Source organism: Solanum lycopersicum, chromosome 10 (genome assembly GCF_036512215.1).
Source record: "Solanum lycopersicum chromosome 10, SLM_r2.1".
Lineage (NCBI taxonomy): Eukaryota > Viridiplantae > Streptophyta > Magnoliopsida > Solanales > Solanaceae > Solanum > Solanum lycopersicum.
The window spans coordinates 17093237-17118450 of record NC_090809.1 but is presented as its reverse complement, the minus strand read 5'-3'; the positions used below and the strand labels follow the sequence as shown (position 1 = coordinate 17118450).

Sequence of the window (25214 nt, the reverse complement as noted above, 5' to 3'; positions counted from 1 at the left end):
ATTTTAGATTCTTTTGGTCCCAACTTTCTCAAGACATCAAGTTGTCAATCCTTCTACAATATTGAACCTTATTCATCTCATCCTTGTGAACCTTAAAAGGAGAAATATCATAAATCTGAGTCTCAAAAGTTATGTGATTTGCTACAAGAAGTTGATAAAAAATTACATCCCAATGCTTCTCTCTCTAAACTTGCAATTCCCTCTCGGGTGTTAAATATTAAATTGAGAACAATATTTCACAGAGAGGTTATAACCAAAATATGCAATTGTTGGAAGATGCTTTACCTCAAGATAAAGCTATTTTTGATAGTTATTATCAGACCAAGAAGCTAGTGCGTAGCTTGGGTTTGCTAGTTGAAAAGTTTGATTGTTGTGAATAAGGATGTATGTTATATTGGCATGATGATGAACACATTACATCTTGTACATTCTGTGGTTATGAGAGGTACAAGCATTGTTTTGTCTCTCGCAAGAGAAAATTGGTCCCCTATAAGACTATGTATTATTTTCCTTTGATTCCTATATTGCAAAGGTTATATGCATCCCATGCTACAGATGCCGACATGCGATGTTTTCATGAGCATACAAAAGAGGAAGGTGTAATGTATCATCCATCAGATTCTAAGGCTTGGAATTACTTCAATGAAACTCATCAATTTTTTGTTGCTGAACTAAGAAATATAAGATTGGAGTTATGTACTGATGGTTTCCAACTATTTTGTCAATCTGGAAGTAAGTACTTTTCATGGACAGTGATTGTTACACAGTACAATTTACCTCCATGGATGTGTATGAAAGAGGCTTATATGTTGTTTACAATAATTGTTCCAAGGTCCAAATAATCCCAAACATAAAACTGATGTTTATTTGCAGCCTTTAATAAAAGAATTGACCTTGTTGTGGGAGATAGGCGTGAAAGCATTTGACATCTCAAAAAGGCAAAACTTTCAACCAAGGGCAACTTTTATGTGGACAATCAGTGACATTCCAGCATATTCTATGCTATCAGGATGGAGTACTGTGGGTTCATTATCATGTCCCTATTGTATGGAGGAAACATAATCATTAGTTTGAAACATGGTAGTAAGACATCCCGGTTTGATTGTCATAGGATGTTTCTCAAACAAAGTCACCCATTTAGGAGAGATTGTAAGAACTTTATTAAAGGCAAGATTGTCCAAAGATCACCACCATCCTATAGGATATTAAATCAAATTTGTGACCTTGGCATAAGAAAAGTAACAGAGTTAGACGCATAAAAAGTTAATTAAACATTAAGTAAGTCTTGTTCATGGGTAAAGATAAGAATATTTTTGGTTTTGTGTCACATCCGTGAATCACCCCCTAGAAGTAACCGGCTTCGTCGTCCTCTTTGAGGACTAAGACTAGCCTCTTAGCTTACATCATTACTTTCATAGGTCAAAATGCAGAAAAATATAAAACTTTTCATTACTTTTACATTGAGGTTTACATATACCTCTACATACACATAATATATTCATATCGAATATACATAGACCCTTTGTATAGGAAGATTACATAGTCTTGTACTTTATTGCACATAAGTATATATAACATATAATATAGTCTCAAATGGATGTCTCATCTCATAACCATCTAACAAGATTATAACGAATTGAGCCTAGCCCATACAATAGTGTAATATAGCCACATATTGGCTATACAATTCGTACTTAAGGAAAAACGAATGAACATAAGTGTATTAAAACTAAAACAACTCCATAAGCTTGATATTATCATTGCCCTTGGAACCTACAAACTTGGATGATTGGGAATTTCCAAGTCTTCTTCAAATTCGTGTCAAAAGCCCTTCAACGATCGAAACCTTAAATATTGGGGAAAAAGGGAGAAAAATGGGGTTAGTACACCACTTATACTAAGTATGAGATCATATGCACATACAATATCAAATCATGTTAAAATGGGACATTTCATTAAAACATGCTATTTAAACTTAGAAAGCCTTATGCATATTTAAGAAACCATACCAACCAATAAGATATCTTCATTAAGTCAAAAGCAAGTACATCACAAGACTAACAATCTTAGGCCTATCCAAGACAAAATCCATATCATATAATTGAATACTTAGTAAATACAACTCTATCATCTAGTTATAGTAGCAAAAAACAAAGACAAGAGTTCATTTGAAACATCATCAAAGCAAGACAATTACTCATTAACCCTCAGTAAGTCAACAAGTGCAATGACTAAGAAAATCCCCATAACCTTACTCAACCAAGTAACCCAACAAGATCTATGAATAATATCCAACTTCACATAGCATACCATTTAACAGTACATATCCTTATACATTAAAAATAGAGATCACACATGTTCATAAGTGAAACTAATCTAACCCTCATTAAGTCAACAAGTGCAATGACTAAGAAAATCCCCATAACCTTACTCAATCAAGTAACCCAACAAGATCTATGACTGATATCCAACTTCACATAGCAGACCATTTAACAGTACATATCCTCATAAATTAAAAATAGAGATCACACATGTTCATAAGTGAGACTAATCATCATGTAGTGTCATCGATGGGAAAGATCATCATATACACATAACATGTACAATTATAAGAATATTCATATATAAGAACATCCTTCTTAGACTTCCCTGAAGGTTGACTAGTTCAATGTTTAGGTAGATCCCATACCCCTACCTAGACTAAGTTAAACCCCTTAGGTTATCCTAATTAGAGTCCATTTCTTTAGTTCATTTTACCTTTTGGGAACATCTTGCCTTAACCGAGATAGACCACATGAGATAATGTAGAATCTGGTGCCATGAAGCCCTACAATGAAGGAAGGCGTACTACTTGCCAAGGTAGTACCAAACATGAACATAACAACTACGTGGATCCACTTGCTAGTATTACTATGGGAGCAATATAATTCAAGAACAAGGAGATATAGTTAGGACTGCCTTTATGCTACATGAATTATAGTCTCCAATATCAAGAGTACATTAGTGATCCTACCTTCCCTATGTGGGAAGGGACACACCTAACTCTAGTTCACTCGGTGTTAAGCTAGTGTCCCATTTTCAAATGTCTTTAAGCGTTTGATAACAAATATAACTTAGTTTAGGTCATAGGGTCTATCCCTTGTATAATAATCATTATCATAGATCAATAAGAGTTGCATGAGTATATCCGTTTCATTACAATTCATATCAGTGAGGTTTGCACATTTACATCATAATTCATGATAAGTCACATTGGTACTTATCACCATCTTTATACCATTAAATCTTAGTAAACCTCACAACCATATTCAAGACATTTTAATTCATCATAATACCAATCCTATATCCGAATATAAGGTATACTTCGAAATAACATCATCACTTAATCATAAGTAACTACAATTGATGTAAATAATAAGGATCACAAGACTTATCAAGTCTCTTTCATAATCCATTTTCGAGGTCTTACCATCAACCATTAACTCAACCCAATAGGGTGTAGTATAAAAACAAACAACATTATAACAAAACTAATTGAATGACTACATCACAGTTCATCACTAGTTCATGGCTTAAGATAAGAGACTCAGGTTAAATTCATAACATACTTCGTAACCTAGATCAATTACTCAAGAAATAGAATAATTGTACTACAATTCATATTATTCTATTCATAATTGCTACAATAACATAATCTAGTAGTAATTTAACCAATAACCAAGTCAATTAAACAAACATTACACATTTCATTTTAAGATAACAACTTAGCGTTAAGGGGAATACGTCATCTTCTACAAACTACACTAATCCATCAAAATAAAAAGATGAATTTCAATACATGATAATATATCCATAATATCCAAAATAAATTATAAACAAAGTAATTCAGAAGATCAATTTCAAGATTGGAAAAGACTCACTTGAATGTCATAATTTTGAAACCAATTTGATGGAACCCTTTGGGGAAAGAAGTCCCAAAGGTGAAAGGAATCCCATACCTTCATGTTTGATGAATATTGATGGATCAAAATTGGTTATTGAATCCCTATAACCTACCTTGACCTTGTATCCTATGGAGTTCTTCCAGTCCTAGAGAGAAAGAAGAGAGAAGGAGGAGAGTTTTTGGTTTGGGAATTATGAGGATTTAGGTTAGTCTAATTAGGTTAGGCTCTTTATATAGGTTATTAATTAACTTAATTAGACCTCCAATAACCCCTAATTAACCTCCTAAATAAGCAAAAAAATTAAATGAATTAATTAAAGAGGTGCAGGAAAACCAACCCCTCATAGACGAGACCACGATCGATAAATCGTGTGTCCATCGACAGGCACTGCTCCCTCCGTTCTGCACATTCGTATCTAATTTGAGAGAGTTGTCAAAATAGGTGATTAACCAAATATTCTAAGTTTCCAGCGACGGAGGAAATCAATGCCCCGTCAATGGGATCGTGAACAGTTGATGACACCTATCTGTGGGCATTGCCCTTTGGCAGCTTTTCGAAAAAATGCAAAGGTCCTCTTCAAGTGCCCTCAGTTGGTCCTTGGGAAGTCGTGCCCGGAATTTTCAACCATGAAATAACTATAATACGTTTTATACATCCTTCCACCAATTCTCATTGTTTTCCGACGTCTAAAAGCTGGTCAAATAGGCTAAGGCACACTAATACCTAATGCAACTAGTTTCAGGATATCATGGACGTTCCTTGATGTTTTAATTTCTAACCCTCCTAAATGACTTAAATACATTACAATAGACCTTAAAAAAGTGTCTAATCATTTTGGTACCTATGTTAAGCTCTATAACACATCTTAGACTTTCAAAGTGTTACATTATCCTCCCATTAGGAACATTCGCCCCCGAATGACAGTAAGTTTTTTTGTAAGGAAGGAATACATTCAAGACTACCAGATCAAAAAAATCAACAATACATAACAACATTAGTTTCAACATCAATAATATTAGTTTCACAAAACAATTCAAAACTTCAATTACCACACCATATGGCTCAAAATCACATTATGAAGAAATCTCCTTCTCACAACAACATGAGCTCAACATACCATACATGAGTCAATTATGCCAAAACTCAACTTTACAACGCGCTCAATATTATTTCCTTAATACTCGTCATATAAAAATGCACAACATGACTCAAAACAAGAAGAAATTGCAACTTTTCAAGTCAATATGCACTATTCATTGTAACTTCATTGTAATGACACCAAAAATGCACATTTTTACAAAAATTCACCAAATATCATAGGAACTCTAAATTTAGTGATTATTTTCATTATTTGTAAGAAAAACTAACCTTCATTTTTTGTTTGAGGATAACATGACTCCATGCCATGTTGCGCCCTCAATCAGATGGTTCCTCCACAACAATTTTATGGAGGCCATCTCTTTGTTTCTCAACCTTTTCACTTGACGATTAAGTATTTCAACCAGAACCTCCTCATAAGAGAGTTTATCCTTCACACCAAGACCCTCAATAGGAAGAATTGACTCGGGATCACTGATACACTTCTTAAGCATAGAAACATGGAAAATTGGATGAAATGAAGCCAAATCATGGGAGTTTCAACTCATAGGAAACCTTACCAACCCTTTGAAAGATTTCATAGGTCCTAAATAATGAGGACTTAACTTCCCTTTCTTGCCAAATCGAACCACCCCTTTCATAGGCGATATTTCTAAATACACTTTATCACCATCTTCAAACTCTAAATGTCTTCTCCTAAGACTTTTGCTGACTATTGGTTGTTTACAACCGGTTCCTTATGAGATGAACTTTCTCCAAAGTCTTATAATTCAAATTGGAACCAAGAATCAAAGATTCACCTTCATAAAACCACTCAATAAGAGATCTAGGCCTCTTGCCATACAAGGTATCATAAGAAGCTCTGAATATGGATGAATTGAAACTATTATTATAAGCAAACTTCACCAAAGACAAGTGCTTATCCCAATTCCCCTTGAAATTAATGACACAAGCTCAAATCATATCCTCAAGGGTTTGAATATTATTATCCGTTTGACCATATATTTTGAGGATGAAAAGCGGTGCTAACTTCACCTCAGTACCCAAACCTTCTTGGAATGAAATCCAAAACCTAGATGTGAATTGTTGTAACACTTCAAAAATCTAAGGCGTGTCGTAAAGACTAACATAGGTGTCATGAGGTCTTAGTATTTTTTTTAAATCCATTCTAATGAACTTACGTCATTTAAGAAGTTTAAGAGCCAAAATGTCCAAGAACGTCCATTACGTTTGAAAGTTTGTTCAAAGAGGTAGTAGCGTGCCTTAACCTATTTGACTAGTTTTTAGGAGTCGAAAATGTGTGAATATTTTCAATGAAGTAGCTAATAGGTGTTTTAATTGTTTCATTGTCGAAACTTCTGGGTACGACTCCCCAACGACCAACCAAGGGACCTTGAGGAGGAACCCTGCAGGTTAAGGCAACATTGCCTGCAGTAGTGTGCATCGATGAGGCAGTCAACGACCTGTGTGTGGACCAACAGGGATTTTATGACACCGTTGTCCCATACTTAGACAATTTGAGGAAGCGCCTCACTTGCACAATCTCTGAACCCATCAACAGAGTGTAGGACGAGAGGGGGGGGGTTAGGTTTGTAGACTCATAGACGGCCCGTCCGCGGGGTTCTGTCTGTGTGGGGATGATTTTCCTGCACGTTTTAGTGTTAAGTCATTTAATTGATTAAGTGGTTTAGGTTTTAGTTAGGTATTAAAGTTAGACTAATTAAATGACATAAAAACTCCCATTAAAGGCCCCAACCCCAATTAACCTAATTATAACTCACAAAATAAACTCTCGTCCTTCTCTCTTGTTTCTCTCTCTAATTGAACTAACCATTGAAGACAAGCAAGTATAAGGGTTTGGGGGCTGGAAAAGTGAAGAATTCACTTCTTCATCAAATGTAAAGGTATGAGATCTAATTTACCTTTGAGACTCTTTCCTCAAAGGGTTCCTTCAAAATGGATTTCTAAAGTTAAGTTTTTTTGTGGGTTTCATCCAATTAAAAATTGAAGTTATGAATTGAGTTATTGATGATTTATTTAGGTTATATTGAATATATTAACATGTATTTTAACTTTATTATGGTAATTATTGATGGTTTCGTCTAAATTGAAGAACATGATCCTCAACCCCTAACCCTAGGTTGTGATCTTGACCTATATTGTATTGTGATCATTCAATTGACTTTGTCATTGATTGGATTAATATCCTATGGTGTTGTTATGATTAAATTAATATGAATTATAGGCCTATAATGCTAATTCTTGAGATGTGGTTTAGGTTATGAAGTATATTGTGAAATTAGACTATATCTCTTGTCTTAATATATGATGTAGTGTTGAATTGTGTTATCCAGATGCAATCGTCCTTGTTATATTATTTGTTATAATTGTGTGATAATGTTAATCCCCAAATTGGGTTGAGTTATGGGTTGATGGTAAGACCTTGATGATGAACTATGAGAAAGACTCGGTAAGTCTTAGAATCTCTATCTTTACTTTCAATTGTGATTAATTGTAGTTAAGTCATGATAGAATATTGGAGTATGGATTGTATTAGGATTGATAGGATGGAATGATGATTGAATTGAAATGTCTTGATTATGGCTGTGAGGTTGATTAAGATGTAAATGCTATAAGGATGATGATGTATACCAATGCGCCTTATTATGAAATGCTACGTAATGTGTAAACTCACCTATATGAATTATGATGAAAGGAATTGTACACATACAACTCTTATTGAGCTATTGATGATGATGATTATATGAGGTGTAGACCCTATGACCTAAACTAAGCTATGATTTATAAATAAAGGCTTAAAGACATTTGAAAAGGGACTCTAACTTAGCTCCGAGTGAACTAGATTGTGAAGTATCCCTTCTCACATAGGTAAGGTAGGAGCACTACATTACTCTTGAGATTGGAGACTATAATGCATGGCATAAAGTGGTTCCTAACTATATCTCCTAGTTCATGAACAATGTTGCCCCCACAGGAATACTAGCTAGTGTATCCACATAGTTGCTATGTTTTATGTTTTGAAACTACCTTGGCAAGTAGTCTACCTTCTTTAGGAGTAGGGTTTTATGACACCGGATTCCACACTATCTCATATAGTTTGTGCCAGTTAGGGAAATATGTTCCCAAAAGGTAAAATGAATTAAAGTACTTAAACTCTAACTTGGATAACTTAAGGGGTCTAGCTTAGTCTAGGTAGGGGTATGGGAATCTACCTAAGCATTCCACTAGTTATCCTTGAGGGGATTCTTAGGATTATGTTCTTATATATGTTTATGTTATAATAATATATGATATATACATGATGAACTTACATATTGTTGATACTATATGTTGATTAGTTCACCAATGAGTATACATTGGATTATATTGTTAAGATAAGGTGGAATGCATATCTAAATGTTTTATTAGGTGAAGTTGAGCGTTGATTATGGTTTATTTTTAATGTCACTTGATTGAGTAGGGTTATAGGGATTTTCTTGGTCATTGAACTTGTTGACTTGATAAGGATTCATGAGTAGATGATTTGCTTAATATGATGCGATTGACTATAAACCATATTTGTAATGTCATTCTTTGATGGAAGGGTTGTAGTAATCATGGGTTCATGTAATTTGAGAAGCATATTCCTTATTGGAGTAGAAAGCATGCTTGGTTTGTTGGTATGACTTGCTTAATCATGCATGCGACCGTTAATCTTTTAAAATTGCATGTTTTGACTAAAAGTCCCTTTTTATCATGTTTTGATACTATATGTGCATATGGTCTCATACTCAGTAAATGTGGAGTACTAACCCAATTTTCTTCTCTTTTCCCCAATATTTTAGGTTCTGGTCGTTGAAAAGTTTGGAAGGCGACATTGTTGAACGATTGGATTCTTCACTTCATCCAAGTAGGGTAGGTCCTCAACTTTCGAGGGCAATGACACTATCTTTCTTACAAACTTGTTATGAGATTAAAGGCTCTTTCATTTCTTTTCTATTCAATTAAGTACTATACTTTTGTATGACCTATATGTGGTCTTGTTGGATTGATGTAAGGGCTATGCCAAAATTTGCTATACTTCGAATAGATGGTTATGAGATGAGATTAATTTTATGACTATGGTATTTTCTATTTAATAATGTGCAATTAAAGTAGAAGTCTATGTAATCTTCCTATATGAAGGGTCAATATATACTTGATACGACTATATTATGTGTATGTAGAGGTCTATGGTAACCTCCAAATAGTTGTAATGAAATGTTTTAAATTTTTCCGCATTTGAAACCCATAAATGTAATGACATGAGACTATGGGGATAGTCTTAGTCCTTAAAAAGGACGATGATGTCGGTTACGTCTAGGGGGTCAACCCGAATGTGAAAAACTTGGTATCAGAGCATGAGGTTAAATATCGTTGAGTTATGTCTCTCTTTCTATACCACCTCTGTGTAGGCTTTTGTTCATAATTGTGAAGCGCGCCACACTTATGAATATGAATCTATGTGATCCGGAGGAATCACTCTTTCTTAGAAATCTTATATTGTGCCATTAAAGTATACTTATGGTGTGCTTTTGCATCTAATCCTATTTTTGTACTTATAGGATGCATGAACACTCGAAGGAATGTATCAAGGAGACTTGAGGAGGAAATTTTCAATGCGGGACCTCCCCTATGGTGATCAAGCTCATTCACTTGATGAATATGCTAACATGGAGCATGGACCGGTCAATGCTCCTCCTTTGAACAATGAGAATATAAGGACCACTCTTCTACAAATAGCCAAAGCTATAACTACTCAAGAAAAATCAGCCACGGCTCAAGCCTAAGCTATGAGGGCCCAAGAAAACTAGGAGGTTGTGCCCTGTCTCATTAACAAGTCTCTACCATGGCTTCCCGTCTAAGGGACTTCACTCAAATTAATCCTCCTATCTTCTATGGGCCAAGGTTGATAAAGAACCCCAAGAAGTCATTGATGATGTCTATAAGATATTTTTGGCTATGGGGTTGTCCATGAGTGAGAAAGCCGAGTTGTCCATATACCAACTCAAGGATGTGGCCCAAACTTTGTATGTGCAATGAAGAGATAATAAGCGTCTTTTGGGTCGGCCGGTGACTTAGGAGATTTTCAAAAAGGCATTTCTTGATCGTTTCTTTCCTAGGGAAGTGAAGGAGGCTAAAGTGGTGGAGTTCAACCTTCGTCAAGGAGGTATGACTGTTCATGAGTACTCTTTGAAATTCACTAAATTGTCAAAATATGCTCCTTCTTTGGTTTCCAATCATAGAGATGAAATGAGCCATTTTGTTACGGGGTTGTTGGATGATTTTCAAGAGGAGTGTCATTCGGCAATGCTGCATTACAATATGAACATATACCGTCTTATGGTGCATGCCAAGCATGTGGAAGAGGCAAGTCTAGGAGGAAAAGTAAGGATGCTAAGAGGACAAGATCTTTTGACGGGACTTCTTCAAATAATAGGCTTGAGATACAAGACAAGCCTAGGTTTAAGAATCAGGTTTCAAGTAAAGTTCATACTAAGTTCCCAAAGGCTAGTGGTGATAGGGTGTCTAACCCTAAGCTCAAGAAGGGAAGAGGTACTAATTCATCAACTGAGAAGCCAACTTGTGGAAAGTATGGCAAGAAATACTATGCTGATTGCCTCAAAGGATGGACAATTGTTTTTGTTGTGGTAAAAGTGAGCACAAGGTTAGGAATTGCCTAAATGTGAGGGATCAAGACAAGGGTAGTCGCCAAGCTCAAGCAAGTTGTTCTAGTGATGCTCCAAAGAAGACCCGCTTCTATACTCTCCGCTCTAGGGGTAAGTAGTAGACTTCTCCCGATGTGGTGACTGGTATGTTGAATGTTTTATCTATTGATGCTTATGTCTTACTTGATCCCGGTGCTACTTTAAATTTGTTACACCACTTGTAGATAAAATGTTTGATTTTCCTGACATCTTGTATGAACATTTTATAATGTCTACTCTAGTGGGTGAGTCAGTTGTTTCAAAAAGAGTATACGAAAATTGTCTTATAATGTTGACCAATAGAGTTTCTTATATTGATCTAGTAGAACTTGATATGTTTGATTTTGATATTATATTGGGTATGGATTGGTTGCATTCATGTTTTGCCTCCATTGATTGTAGGACCAGGGTGGTGAGGTTTAACTTCCTTAATGAACCCCTTATTGAGTGGAAAGGGGGAAATTCTATTCCTAGAGGTCATATCATCATTTGTCTAATAACATGCAAAAGTATTTCAAAAGTTTTTCTATACCATATTGCAAGAGTCCAAATCGAGACTCCCAAGTTCCTCCCATTAAGTCGATCCCCGTAGTGAGTGAGTTTTAAGAGGTCTTTTGTAATGACCTTCTCGATATTCCTCCTGAATGGGAAATGGACTTTTGCATTGATATTCTACAGGATACAAATCCCATCTCAATTCCTCCTTATCAGACGGCTCCAACCAAATTGAAGGAGTTGAAGGCTCAGCTCAAAGATTTACTAGATAAGGGTTTTATAAAGCCTAGTATTTCTCCGTGGGGCGCTGCGGTTGTAAAAACCCTAAAATGGCTAGACTAAGTAATGTTAGATGTATTTAGAAAGCCTATGATTAGACTGGATTCACATGGATTGATGTGCGTAAAAAAAGACCTCTGACCCTTGCAACAGCCAAGCCCACAAACTTGATAAGTAGTTCATCTAGCAAAGATTAGGTCCAACCATGTAAGACACCCAAATATGAAAATGTACCCGGATGAGTCTTAACCTGACTTTAAAAGGGGTAATCTTAAGTTTGGAGGGTCTACGGGTAAAATGGTCTTTTTCCAGGCTAAGGGTAATATTGTAATTACCCTAAATAATTAATAATTTAATTAATTAATACAGTTAAGGGGAAATTTGGATAGAGGTGGCCGAAATTGACCCTTAAAGAAAATCTTGCTCCACCTGAGTTCGAGCATTGTTGGAAGCATTGATTTAATTTGATTTATTTTATTTAGTGAATTAATATAATTTTATTAATATTTAATTTTCTGATTTAAGAAAAAGGAAAAAACAGATTTTTTATTTATTTAAAATATTTAATCCTAATTTGACTAAGTCTCTCCCTAATCTCCTAATCCTAAGCCAACACACCACACATTTCTCACCACCTCTCTCTCACGTTCACGCTCAACTCTCTGTAAAACAAGAGAACAAACAAAACAAATAGGAAAGCATAAAGTTCATCAAGAACTTTAACGCTCAAACTCAAAAAAGAAAAAAAGCAAAAGAAGCTTGAAAAATGAAAAAAATAGAAAACAAAGTTCTCTACAGATTATGCTTCTGATTTCGGTGGTGAGGCGTTGTCTTAGTAGGAGGATTTTTGCTGAACGTTAGAGAACGTTGAACGACATCTAGGTATGGGTTTCTTACTCTTGGTCTCTTTCCCAAGAGACCCTTAAGGATTAGATGAATCTACTCGAAAACTAGGGTTGTTCCCCGTTGGATGTCCTGTCACTAGCTTCCTATGATCTTAGGTTGGGTATGCTGGCTGATAGAATTTACGGATACTGCGTATATGGTGATGATCTCGTTTCAGGTATATGTTCATGATTATGTGCTTGTGGTTTGTGTCTTTCGGAAATATGAATGCACAAACATATGGATGTGTGCAAGATTGTGACCATGACTTTGAGATCACTCGTGTTTTATGTGCAATAAGATGTTGCTAAATCATGATGTTCACATGGATGAAATGCTATCAATTCTAGTTAGAACAAATTACCAAATCATACCTCTATCTTGTCTGAAGAAACCTAAGGAATGAATAAGAAAGAGGTGCTCAAATGACCTGTAAATGCTGCATATAAACATGTAACAAAGTTCAAAAATCAGGAAATCTGCTGCAAATGGTTTCTAGAAATTTTGGGCGTCTAAACATTATAAAAAAAATAGGTGAGGTCTACAGGGATCGAACCCAAGAACTCACTAAAGAATACCTTAACAAATTAATTTAAAGGGGTGTGCTAAGTGGAGCTCGAACTGGGGTAGGGGTTTCAACGAAATTAGGCAGAAAAAGGAAAAAAATATGTTGGATGGTTTTGATCCCACGACACGGAAGATCCCCTAAGAATTTATTTAAAAAGAAGTGAGGCACACAAGATTTGAACCCGTGTGCCCTTAGCTGGACTCTTCTACTTAAAATGTAAATAAATAAATGAGAGGAGTGGGATTCGAACCCACGTCCTCTAGGTAGGTACCGAAGGAGAAGAGGAAAAAAGGGGCTGTGTGGAATCGATCCCACAACCCCTCGACCAGTAGCAAAAACGAGAAGGTAAAAGAGGGAAAATTAGGACGAGAAAAGTATGGGGTCGTGGGGAATCGATCCCACGCCCCTCAGCAACTGCAGAAATTAAATGTGAAAAAAGGGAAACACACCAAATGGCCAAGTGCATTGGCATATGATGAAATGAACATTCACGTAAAAAGGGGTGAGTAACTATGAAGATAAAATGTGCTAATTATAATGAATGTGGTGACAACATGTTATGAGGCTAATGTAAAAGATGAGACCAATCTCAAATGAGCCTAAGTAAATGTACAAAAACATACACACCTATGAGAGTGTAAAGTTAATGAAGAGACTAGTCTCTATGAACACTCTAATGAAATTATTCATACTAACACACTTAACACTAATGATGAGATGAAAAATAATCTATTTAGCTATGATTTCCTCATACTAGAAGACAACTGCCATGACGTATGAGTTGAATGTAATGGAACTTTATACTGAGCCCCGATAGACTACCTATGAGCGGTGATGCTTTTTTTTGGAAAAGGGCGGAGGTTCACGTAACTCTCATGAGATGAGACTATCCGACATATGGGGTATGGGTCTCCTTATATCTTCTAGTCTTCGAAACTATACTTCCAATTAAAGGATCTGGCAGGGTTCAATTCATATTTATGCTAGCATGTTTGGGGTCACTTTTGCTGGTGATTCCTCCTCTTTTTTACAGTGTGTGGTTTCATCACACTAGATTTCATGATGCTCGCATCATCTATGTCGGTTAAAGTTAAAGTTCCCAATGAATGAATGAGGCCAGCCTCAAATGATGCACATAATGAAACGAATGATACCAAAGGTGTTAGGATAGGATAATCAAGAGATGAGTTAGACTCAAGTAATACCATTAGGTCATTCTTGGTCATTGCACAATGAACCCAATGAAAGTCTAAAACTACATCCTTGGCATAGCTGGTGTTTACACTGGCCCATGAATGAAATTAAATGAAGTACATATGAATGAGCGGAGCAGACTCCCTAGTTGAGGTCCCATATGTTGAGCCCTCATATAGGGAAGTATTAATGTCAAGTCTATGATTCCAAGGTCTCATGGCATACGAATAAATGATATAAACAATGTTATGTGTTATATGAATTATGATATGTGCTATGTGTACGCTGTTCTGTGCTGTGTGCAAAATGTTTAATATGATGGTGCATGTTACTCTCATGGGATAACTTTGCTAATCCAAATTTGGAAAGCTCATAAAATTTCTTAATCCAAATTTGAAAAGTTTACTCAATTTCCTAATCTAAATTTGGCAAACCCATTGACTTGACCTGCTATAATCATGTTGCTAGGAAAGAGCTATTCTTACTCATGCATGTCCTTGGTGTGTTCTTGAATACACATACTTAGTAAAAGTATGTACAAAACCTATACAACTCTAAACTTTTAGGTGCAGATACAGGTGGACGCTAGAGCTACAGGATCAACACTGCAGTTATCCGAACATCGATCATTCATCCGGACTATGTAGGCCCTCATGGTTTAGAGGATCATTTCCCATTTATATTCTAGCTTAGTTGTAGGATTGAGATAGTGGAGTATGTTCTACTAGCGTTTCTTTCTTATTTTTATTCAGACATTGTATTGGTGCCATTTTGGCAAGTACATATTTATCGTTATAATAAACTGCTTCTTTCATTTGATGATCTTAATGTTAGATGGTTGATGGTGAACAATTATATATGTAATAGAATGTTTAGTAAGCATGTTAGGAATTTTTTTTCAAATTTACCGCTAAAATTAATCTAGATAAGTAAGAATGACGTATGTAGGCTTTTCTGCGACCTCTGAGATGTGGACGACGCCGATCTCATCTAGGGTCTAGATTCCAGTCGTGACAAAGTTGTTATCAAAGTGCAAGGTTAAATTCTAAGGATAATAAGTTCACATCAACCACACCGAGTAGTTTCTAAGTCATGTTATTGAAATGCACCACTACCTTGATTAGAGACTGCATGATGAGTAGGAAAGTTTCCATTCTTCTAATCTTATTGTGCCTTCTCTAATTTTGGATTTCTTTGTGTTCAGAGCATATTGAACATCAACTCTTGAAGTTTCCAAAAGATGAATACAAGGAGAAAAGTAGGCGGCGAGATTGGAGGAGCGACTACTGGTGTAATTCAAGTTTCTCCCCAGGCTCCAGCTGCTGGAAAAGAGATGCCTGTTAACTTAGCTGGGTTATCAGATGGAGAAGTAAGGACAACTTTGGTACAGATGGCCCAAGCTAGAACTTTACAAACTAAGGCAATTGGGTTTGATTGATGTGGAGAAGCCTGAGTTGGCATCCTACCAGCTAAAGGATGTAGCTCAATCCTGGTATAAGGTGTGGCAGGATAGCAGAGCCTTAGGAGGGGTTCCTATTACTTGGGATCTTTTCAAGATGGATTTTCTAGGGCGGTTCTTTCCCAAAAAATGAAGGAGGCTAAGGTTGAGGAATTCATCAACCTTAAGCGGGGCTCGATGTCACTCAGGGATTACTCCTTGAAGTTCGTAAGAGTTTACAGCCCAGGAGAGGCCACCTTGTAGGAAGTGTGGCATACTTCATGGGGGAGAATGTATGATGGACCCTAATACTTGTTACAGTTGTTGCAAACCGGGTTACATGATAAAAAATTGTCCGAATAAGAGACTTCAAGAGCAAGTGAAGGAGATAGTTCAACCTAATGGTCCAAGGGAGGAGGCTCCAAGGAGGCAAGGATTCTTCACACTCAAGCCTAGGGGTGCAGGGAAAGGCACCTCTGGTGAAGTATCGGGTGCATAGCTTTAATTAGTCTTTCATGTATTTGACTGTGTATGGTGTTTATTCACTAGTATGAGGTTAATATGTTTGAGTCATCATGTTGGTTGCTGATTTGTATAACTTACATGTTTACTTATGTTGTATGCTTTGATGAGACTAGTTTAGGAAAGAGATTCTTTGTCTATTAATGTGAAAGATACTAGTATGTTTCAAGGATGTGCACCATCATGTTAATATGTGAATCAGATATTCACCAATGGCAAGTATTGAATTACTTATGTATGCATACATTCTATAGATGTACTTATTGTTAGTAAACATTATTATCATTCGGGGACGAAGGTTCCTAAAGGGGGGGGGGATAATGTAACAACCCTAAAAATGGATATGCGAAGTAATGCTAATGCGTTTAGAATGCCAACGATTAGACCGGGTTCACATGGATTGATGCGCGTAGAACCAGATCGTGGAACCCTTTCTACATCTAAGACAACTAACTTGGGGATTTATTTGAGTTAGGAAAGGTTGGGTCCAAACATGTAGGTCTCTCAAATACGAAGATTTACTTGAAGGAGTCTTTACTGGACTTAATAAAGGGAAAATCATAGGTTTGGAGGGTCTAGGGGTAAAATGATCTTTTTCTAGGCTAAGGGTGGTATCGTAATTACCCTAAATATATAAATAATTATGTAAATTATAAGGTGGAGGGGCATTTTGGTGAGAGAGGGCCGGAATTGGGCACTTGAAGTGAAGTCGTGCTCCACCGGGGTTCAAACATAGGTGGAAGCAAAGAATTAAATTGTTTTTAATTGAAGTTGATAAATTAATGTAATTAATTTTTATTTATTATTTATTAGATGATTTAAATTAAAAGGAAATCAGATTTTTGATAATTAAATAAAACCTTATTTGACTAAGTCCTAAACTAGAGTCCTAAGCCTAAGAAAACTCTTCTCTCCCACGCTCTTCTTTCTCTCTCACGTCTCTATCACTCTAACTCACGTTTTTCTATGCCCAATAATGTACAAAAATAGTAAGTAAACCAGAGTTCTTCACACTTGAAGAACTCACAATGAAAATCATGAACAAACAACTAATCAAACACGTAAGGCAAATAGAGGGTTTTTCCGTTAAGTTGGTGTTGAAGCTTTTGGATTTAGACGTCTGTTTAGAGGGGTTCTTTTGGAATCAAAGTCGAGGTTTGAACATCAAAAAGGTATGGGTTTCCTTCTCTCTTGGTCCCTTTCCAACGAGACCCCTTAAGGTTCAGAATATTCATTACGAAAATTAGCATTTTTCCTCGTTGCATATCCCTGTCACTAGATCCTATTGAATCATAGGTTGGTTATGTATGATTGTAGGAAACTAGGAATGAAACGTGTTTTCGTGATTATTATGTGTTTATATGTATGTTTGGAATTATGTGAATTATGTTGATATTTCCGAAAATGTAACTACGTGTGTATGTATGCGTTGTCGTGGCTATTGTTCATGGTTTAGGAATTGAAATGGCATGATAGTTCTTATATTTCATGTACACATGTTGATGTAAATGTGATGTTCGTATTAGTTTAAATGTGGCTAATTTGAGGGATAATGTCTTGGCTAAACAAATCCATGAAAACACACCTCAAACGTTCTAATTGCACCACGAAATTCCCCTAAGAACTAAGGTGTACCTTGATTAAAGGATGCTGAAAAATTAAAAGAAAATTTCCAGATTCTAGTGATGAATTTCTGTCAGCATGGAGGGTTGAAAATGTTGAAAAAAATGAGTTAAAACAAGTTAGGTCATGGAGGATTGAACGTGTGACCTGACCATTTTAAAAACCACGAAAATAAAGAAGTAAAAAGAGGTGAAGGGGATTCGAATCCACCACCTCTCAATCAGATTTAAGGAAGAGTAAAAGAAAAATAAATAAAATGTGAGGCGTGTGAATCGAACCCACGACCTCTAGGCAGTGAAGGAGAGTAAAGAAAATGAAAGAAAACAAATGTGAGGAGTGGGAATCAAACCCACGACCTATAGGCAGTGAAGGGGAGTAAAAGGAAATGAATGAAAAGAGATGTGAGGCGTGGAAATCGAACCCACGACCTCCCAGCCAGATTTAAGGGAAAAAATTAAAATAAATTAAAGAGGAGTTGTGGGGGTTCGAACCCACAACCCCTCGGCCAAAAGAGAGAAATTTAAAGGCAATTAAAATCAAAAGTGAGGTTGTGGGGGTTCGATCCCACATCCTCTTAGTTCCATTAAGCGAAAAATGAAGAGAGAAATAAAGGGGAAAAAATGAGGGCATTGGGGCTTGAACTTAGGTCCCTAAGCTGTATGGATCAAACCAAAATGAATTAAAAAAATGTAAATGTTGTTAAAGAGATTTGAAAACCGAGTTCCCTTACCCAAATTCTGTATTGATATAAGTCATACTTGAATCAAATGTTAAAGAATAATGCTGCCTACTTATATCGAAATCGAGATCTTGGCATACATACAAGATGCATAAGTCTGGTACTACATAATCTTAGGAAGATATGACTCACTTAAATGAACTATGAATAAAGCCTCATGGCTTGTATGTATAGACTCATAAGTCTAGCATACGTCTAAAAGTAAGTGAACCTAAGATGTATGTAATGAAATGATGAAACCCTTTAAGGTTTAAGTACGAGTGTAAAATACACTGAATATCCAAGTGCATTGGCATATGATGAAATGAACAATGAAATTATGATACCCTAGAAGGGTTAAGTAAGAGTGTGAAATACACCAAATGGCCAAGTGCATTGGCATATGATGAAATGAACATTCACGTAAAAAAGGGTAAATAACTATGAATAGAAAATGTTGTAATGATAATGAATGTGGTGACAACATGATATGAGGCTAATGTAAAAGATGCGAGCAATCTCAAAAGAGTATAAGTAAATGTTACCAAAACGTACTCACCTATGAGAGTGTAAGGTTAATAAAGAGACTAGTCTCGGTGAACACTTTAATGAAAGTATTGAGATTATCACACTTAATACTAATGATGATATGAGAAATCATCTATTGATCTATAATGTCCTCATACTAGAAGCCAGCTTCCATGACGTATGAGTTGAATGTAATGAAACTTTATACTGAGCACCGATAGACTAGCTATGAGCTATGATTGTCTTCTTTCGGGAAGGGCAGAGGTTCACGTAACTCTCACGAGATGAGATTGTCTGGAATGCGCGGTATGGATCTCCTTATATATCCTAGTCTTCAAACCTATACTTCCAATATAGGGATCTGGTGGGGTTCAATTCCAATTTACGGTAGCATGTTAAGGGTCACTTTGGCAGGTGATTCCACCTCTTTCCGGTGTGGGGTTTCATGAAACTAGATTTCATGATGCTCACATGATCTATGTTGGTTAAAGATAAAGTTCCCAATGAATGAATGAGGCCAGCCTCAAATGATGCACATAATGAAACGAATGATACCAAATATGTTAGGATATGATAATCAAGAGGTGAGTTAGACTCAAGTAATGACATTAGGTCATTCTTTGTCATTGCACAACGAACCCGATGAAAGTCATAAACTACATCCTAGGTATAACTGGTGTTTACATTGGACCATGAATGAAATGAAATGAAGTATGCATGAATGAACAAAGCAGACTCTGTGCTTGCTAATGCAGACTCCTTAGTTGAGGTACCATTTGTTGAGCCCTCATTTTCGGAAGTCTTAATGTCAAATCCATTATTCCAAGGTCTCATGGCATACAAATAAATGATATGAACAACATTATGTGTTACATGAATTATGATATGTTCTATAAGTACGTTCTTGTGTGATGTATGCATAATGTTAAGTATGATGGAGCATGTTACTCTCATGGCATAACTTTCCTAATCAAAATTGTGAAAGTTCACTCACTTTCCTAATCTGAATTTGGCAGGTCCACTGACTTGACCTGCTATAATCATGTTGCTAGGGAAGAGCTATGCTTACTCATGCATTTACTTAGTGTGTGTTTGCATATACCCATACATAGTACAAGTGTGTACTAACCCTATACAACTCTAAACTTTTAGGTGCAGGCACAGGTGGACGCTAGAGCTAGAGGATCAAAGTTGCAGTTATCGAACGTCGAGCATTCATCCGAACATGGTAGACCCTCATGCTTTCAAGGATGCTTCCCATTTACATTCTATATTAGTTGTAGGATTGAGCTAGTGGAGTATGTTCCACTACCGTTTAGTTCCATTTTTTTCAGACATTGTATTGGTGCCATTTTGGCAAGTACATATTTATCGTTAAAATAAACTGCTTCTTTCATTGGACAATATTAATGTTAGATGGTTGACGGTGAATACTTATATATGTAATAGAATATTTAATCAGCATGTTAGGAAATAAAAAGTTCCAATTTTTCTGCTTAAATTAACCTAGACGAAGTAAGAATGACGTATGTAGGCTTGTCTTCACCTCTGAGAGGTCAACTACGTCTCATCTAGAGTCTAGATTCTAGTCTTGACATTCTTAAATCATGATGTTCACATGGTTTAAATTTTGTCAATTCTAGTCAAAATGAATGACCAAATCATACCTCTAACTTGTCTTAAGAACCCTAACGAATGACTAAGAAAGAGGTGCTCAAATGACATGCAAAAATCTGCATTAAAAGGTGTAACAAAGTTCCAAAATCTGGAAATCTACTGTAGATTGTTTGTTGAAATTTTGGGCGTGTAAACATTTATAAAAAATAAGTGAGGTCTGCAGGTATAGAACCAAAGACCTCACTAAAGCATACCTTAACAAATTAATTAAAAGGGGTGTGCTAAGTGGGGCTTGAACTGGGGTTGGGTTTCCAGTGAAATTCGGCAGAAAAAGGAAAAAAATATGTTGTTGTGGGGTTTCGATCCCACAACACGAAATATCCCCAAGCATTTATTTAAAAATAAGTAAGGCGCACGGGAAAAGTATGGGGTCGTGGGGAATCGATCCCATGCCCCTTAGCAACTGTAAAAATTAATTGCAAAAAAAAAGGTAAGGAAAAAATATTAACGTGAGAAATGGGGATCGAACCAGGATCCCCAAGCCGAGTGACACGATAGTTTAAATTTAGGAATTGCAAAGTGTTGTTCAAGGGATTCAAAACTGGGTTCCCTTGCCCAAATTCCGTATTGACACATAAGTCTTACGTGATTAAATATTAAATGAATGGTTCCTATAGGAATCAAATTGAGACTTTGGCATACTTACAGGATGTGTAAGTCTTGTATCACATAACCTTGAGCAATATGAATCATTTAAATGAATTATGAACGAAACCTCATGGCTTATGTGTGTGGACTTATAAGTCCAGTATATGTTATAAAGTGAACCTATGATGTTATGTGAGGAATGATTAGACCCCAAAAGGGTTAAGTAAGAGTGTGAAACACACTAAAAGGCCAATTACCTTGGCATGTGATGAAATGAACATTTATGTAAAAAGGGGTGAATAACTATTAAAAGCAAAAGTTCTAATGATAATGAATGTGGTGACAACATGATATGAGGTTAATGTGAAATATGAGTGCAATCTCAAATTAGCCTAAGTAAATGTTACCAAAACGTACTCGCCTATGAGTGTGTAATGTTAATGTAGAGACCAATCTCTATGAACAGTCTAATGAAAGTATTAAAGTTAATGCATACTTAATACTAATGATGAGATGAGAAATCATCTAATGAGCAATGCTAGAAGTCAGATTCTATGATATATGAGATTAATGTAATTGGAACTTTATAATGAGCAGCGATAGGATAGCTATGAGTAGCAATTCCTTCTTTCACGAAGGCAGAGGTTTGTGTAATTCTCATGAGATGAGACTGTTCGTCCAGAAGGGTATGGGTCTCCTTAATCTCCTTTTCTTTGAACTTATACTGCCAATATAGGTAACTAGCAGGGTTCAATTCTCTATATACGCTACCATTTTTTGGTTCACCTTGGCCGGTGATTCCACCTATTTCCGTGTGGGGTTAAACACTGGGTTTCATGATTCTTATATGATCTATGTTAGTTAAGGTTAAAGTTCCCAAAGAAAGAATGAGGCCATCCTCAATTAATGAACATAATAAAATAAACGATACCAAAGGTGTTAGGATAGGATAATTAAGAGGTGAGGTAGACTTAACTAATGACTCTAGGTCATTCTTGGTCATTGCACAGCGAACCCGATGAAAATCTTGAACTACATCCTAGGTATGGCTGGTGTTTGCACTAGATTACAAACAAATGAAAAGGAAGTATGTATAAATGAATGAAGCAAACTCTATTTTGCTAAAGAAGGTTCCCTAGTTGAGGTCCCACATGTTGAACCCTTATTTTCGGAAGTCCTAATGTCATGTCATGATTCCAAGGTCTCATGGCATATGATTGAATGTAATGAAATATGATATGTGCTATATACAATATGTTATGTGCTTTGTGTAATATGATGCGTATGATGATGCATTTTTCTCTCTTGGCATGACTTTCCTAATCCGATTTGTCAAGTCCACTGACTTGACTTTCCATAACTCATATTGTTTAGAGAGAGATTTTCTAAATCATGCTTGTACATGGTGTGTGATTACACATACCCATACTTAGTAAAAGTGTATACTAATTCCATACATTTATCTACTTTTAGGTGTAGGTACAGCTGGACGCTTGAGCTTATGAGTCGACGCTGAAGTTATCACGACGTGGAGCTTTTATCCGGACTCGATAGGACCTTATGCTTTTGAGGATGCTTGCCCGTTATATTCTATCTTAGATATAGGCTTGAGCTAGTGGAGTATGTTCCACTAGCGTTTCTTTCTCAATTATTTTCAGACATTGTATTGGTGACATTCTGGCAACTTTATATTTTATGATATGACTATTTCATTAAGTTGAGTATCTTTGTATTAGATTGTTGTTATGAACGCTTAGGAACTGATGTATAAAAATTTTATATGAGTATAACATATCCTCTTATGAAGTCTATGTATAGTTCATGTAACTAAAAGTTTCAAATTTTCCGCTAAAATTAACCTAGATGATGTAATGATGACGTACTTATGCTTGTCTCGACCTCTAAGAGGTCAATGACGCCGGTATCGTCTGGGGTCTAGATTCCGGTCGTGACACCGGTTTTGTTTATAAAGAACAAAAATGGGTCCTTGAGAATGTGTATTGATTACCGCCAACTCAACAAGGTATCCATTACGAACAAGTACTCTCTCCCTTGGATTGACAACTTGTTTGATCAACTCCAAGGGGAGAGATACTTTTCAAAAACTTATTTGATATTGGGGTATCACCAACTTAGTGTGAGAGGTGAGGATATACCAAAGACGGACTTTTAAACTAGTTATGGGCACTATGAGTTCTTTGTTATGTCTTTCGGTCTCACCAATGCTCCGACGGCTTTTATGGACCTAATGAATAGAATGTTTCAAAATTACCTAGATTCATTTTTTATTGTCTTTATTAAAGACATCTTGGTATATACGAAGAATGAGAATGATCATATGGGTCATTTTAGGGTAACATTGCAAACCCTTAAAGAACATCAATTGTTTTTCAAATATATCAAATGTGAGTTTTGGTTGATGTCGGCGATATTTCTTGGGAGTATCATCTCTAATGAGGGGATTGAGGCATACCCAAGGAAAATAGAGGCGGTGAAGAATTGGCCTAGACCTTTGAATCCAAACTACATTAGGAGTTCTTGGGTCTAGCGGGTTATTATCGGAGGTGCGTGGATGATTTTGTGTCCATTGCATCTCCTTTGTCTACCTTGACCCAAAAGAGTATGAAATTTGAGTGGTCCGAGGCATGCGAGAAAAGTTTCCAATTGTTGAAAGATAGACTTACTTCCGCTTTGGTGTTGACTTTACTGGAGGCTACAAAGGGTTTTGTTGTATATTGTGACGCATCCTGAGTGGGTTTGGGGTGTGTGCTTATGCAACATGGTAAAGTGATAGCCTATCCATCTAAGAAACTTAAGATGCATGAGAGAAACTATCCCAGTCATGACTATGAGTTAGCGTCCGTGGTGTTTTCTTTGAAAATATGGAGGCATTACTTGTATGGAGTTCATGTTGATGTTTTTACAAACCATTAGAGTCTCCAGTATGTGTTAACTCAAAAGGAGTTGAATCTCTGACAAAGAAGGTAGTTAGAGTTGTTGAAAGATTATGATATAAGTGTCCTCTATCACCCCAACAAGGCTAATGTGGTTGCGCATGGCCAAAGTCGTATGACTATGGGTAGAGTATTTCATATTGATGAAGCCATGAAAAACCTAGCGAAGGAAGTTCATGGGATGGCTAGGTTGGGGGTGAGGTTTGAAGGTTCTCCGAATAGGGTTGCTACAGTCCATCATAACTCCGAGTCATTTTTAGTGGTTGAGGTGATGTCCAAACAACACCTTGATAAACCATTAATGGAGTTGAAAGAATCAGTTCTCGTCAAGTGAAATGAGTCATTCTCCTTCGGGGGGGGGGGGAGGATGGTGTGTTAAGGTACCAAGGGAGATTATGTGTTACCAATGTAGATGGGTTGAGGGACCGGTCCTTGAAGAAGACCATGGTTCCCGCTACTCTATTCATCCAGGTTCAACAAAATTGTACCATGACCTACGGGAGATATATTGGTGGGAAGGTTTGAAGGGGGACATAGAGGAATTTGTCGCTAAATGTGCAAATTGCCAACAAGTAAAGGCCGAACATCAAAAGCCGGGTGGCTTACTACAAGAGATCCAAATTCCTACTTTGAAGTGGAAAGATATCAATATTGACTTTGTAGTGGGTTTACTTCGGAATCAAAAATCATATGATTCCATATGGGTGGTTGTGGATCGGTTGACTAAGTACGCTCCCTTTATTCCTTCAAGTCTACCTGTTCGAAGGAGGATTATGCAAGAATCTTCATCGATGAGTGTATGCCGCCATGGTATTACTTTATCCATAATATCAGATCGGGGTGCACAATTCGTATCTACGTAATGGAGATTATTCCAAAAAGGATAGGGTACTAAGGTAAAATTAAGTACCGCTTTTCATCCCCAAATGGATGGTCAAGCGGAGTGTAATATTAAG

The 25214-nt window shown here is 36.4% G+C and overlaps 1 long non-coding RNA gene across 1 annotated transcript; it reads left to right on the top strand.

Moving 5' to 3' along the window:
- Positions 1-11536: 11536 nt before the first annotated feature.
- LOC138339085 (uncharacterized) lies at positions 11537-15074 on the top strand. Its single transcript, XR_011212128.1, has 2 exons — positions 11537-12626; positions 14783-15074. It is a non-coding gene; the product is annotated as an uncharacterized lncRNA (long non-coding RNA).
- The last annotated feature ends 10140 nt before the right edge of the window (positions 15075-25214 follow it).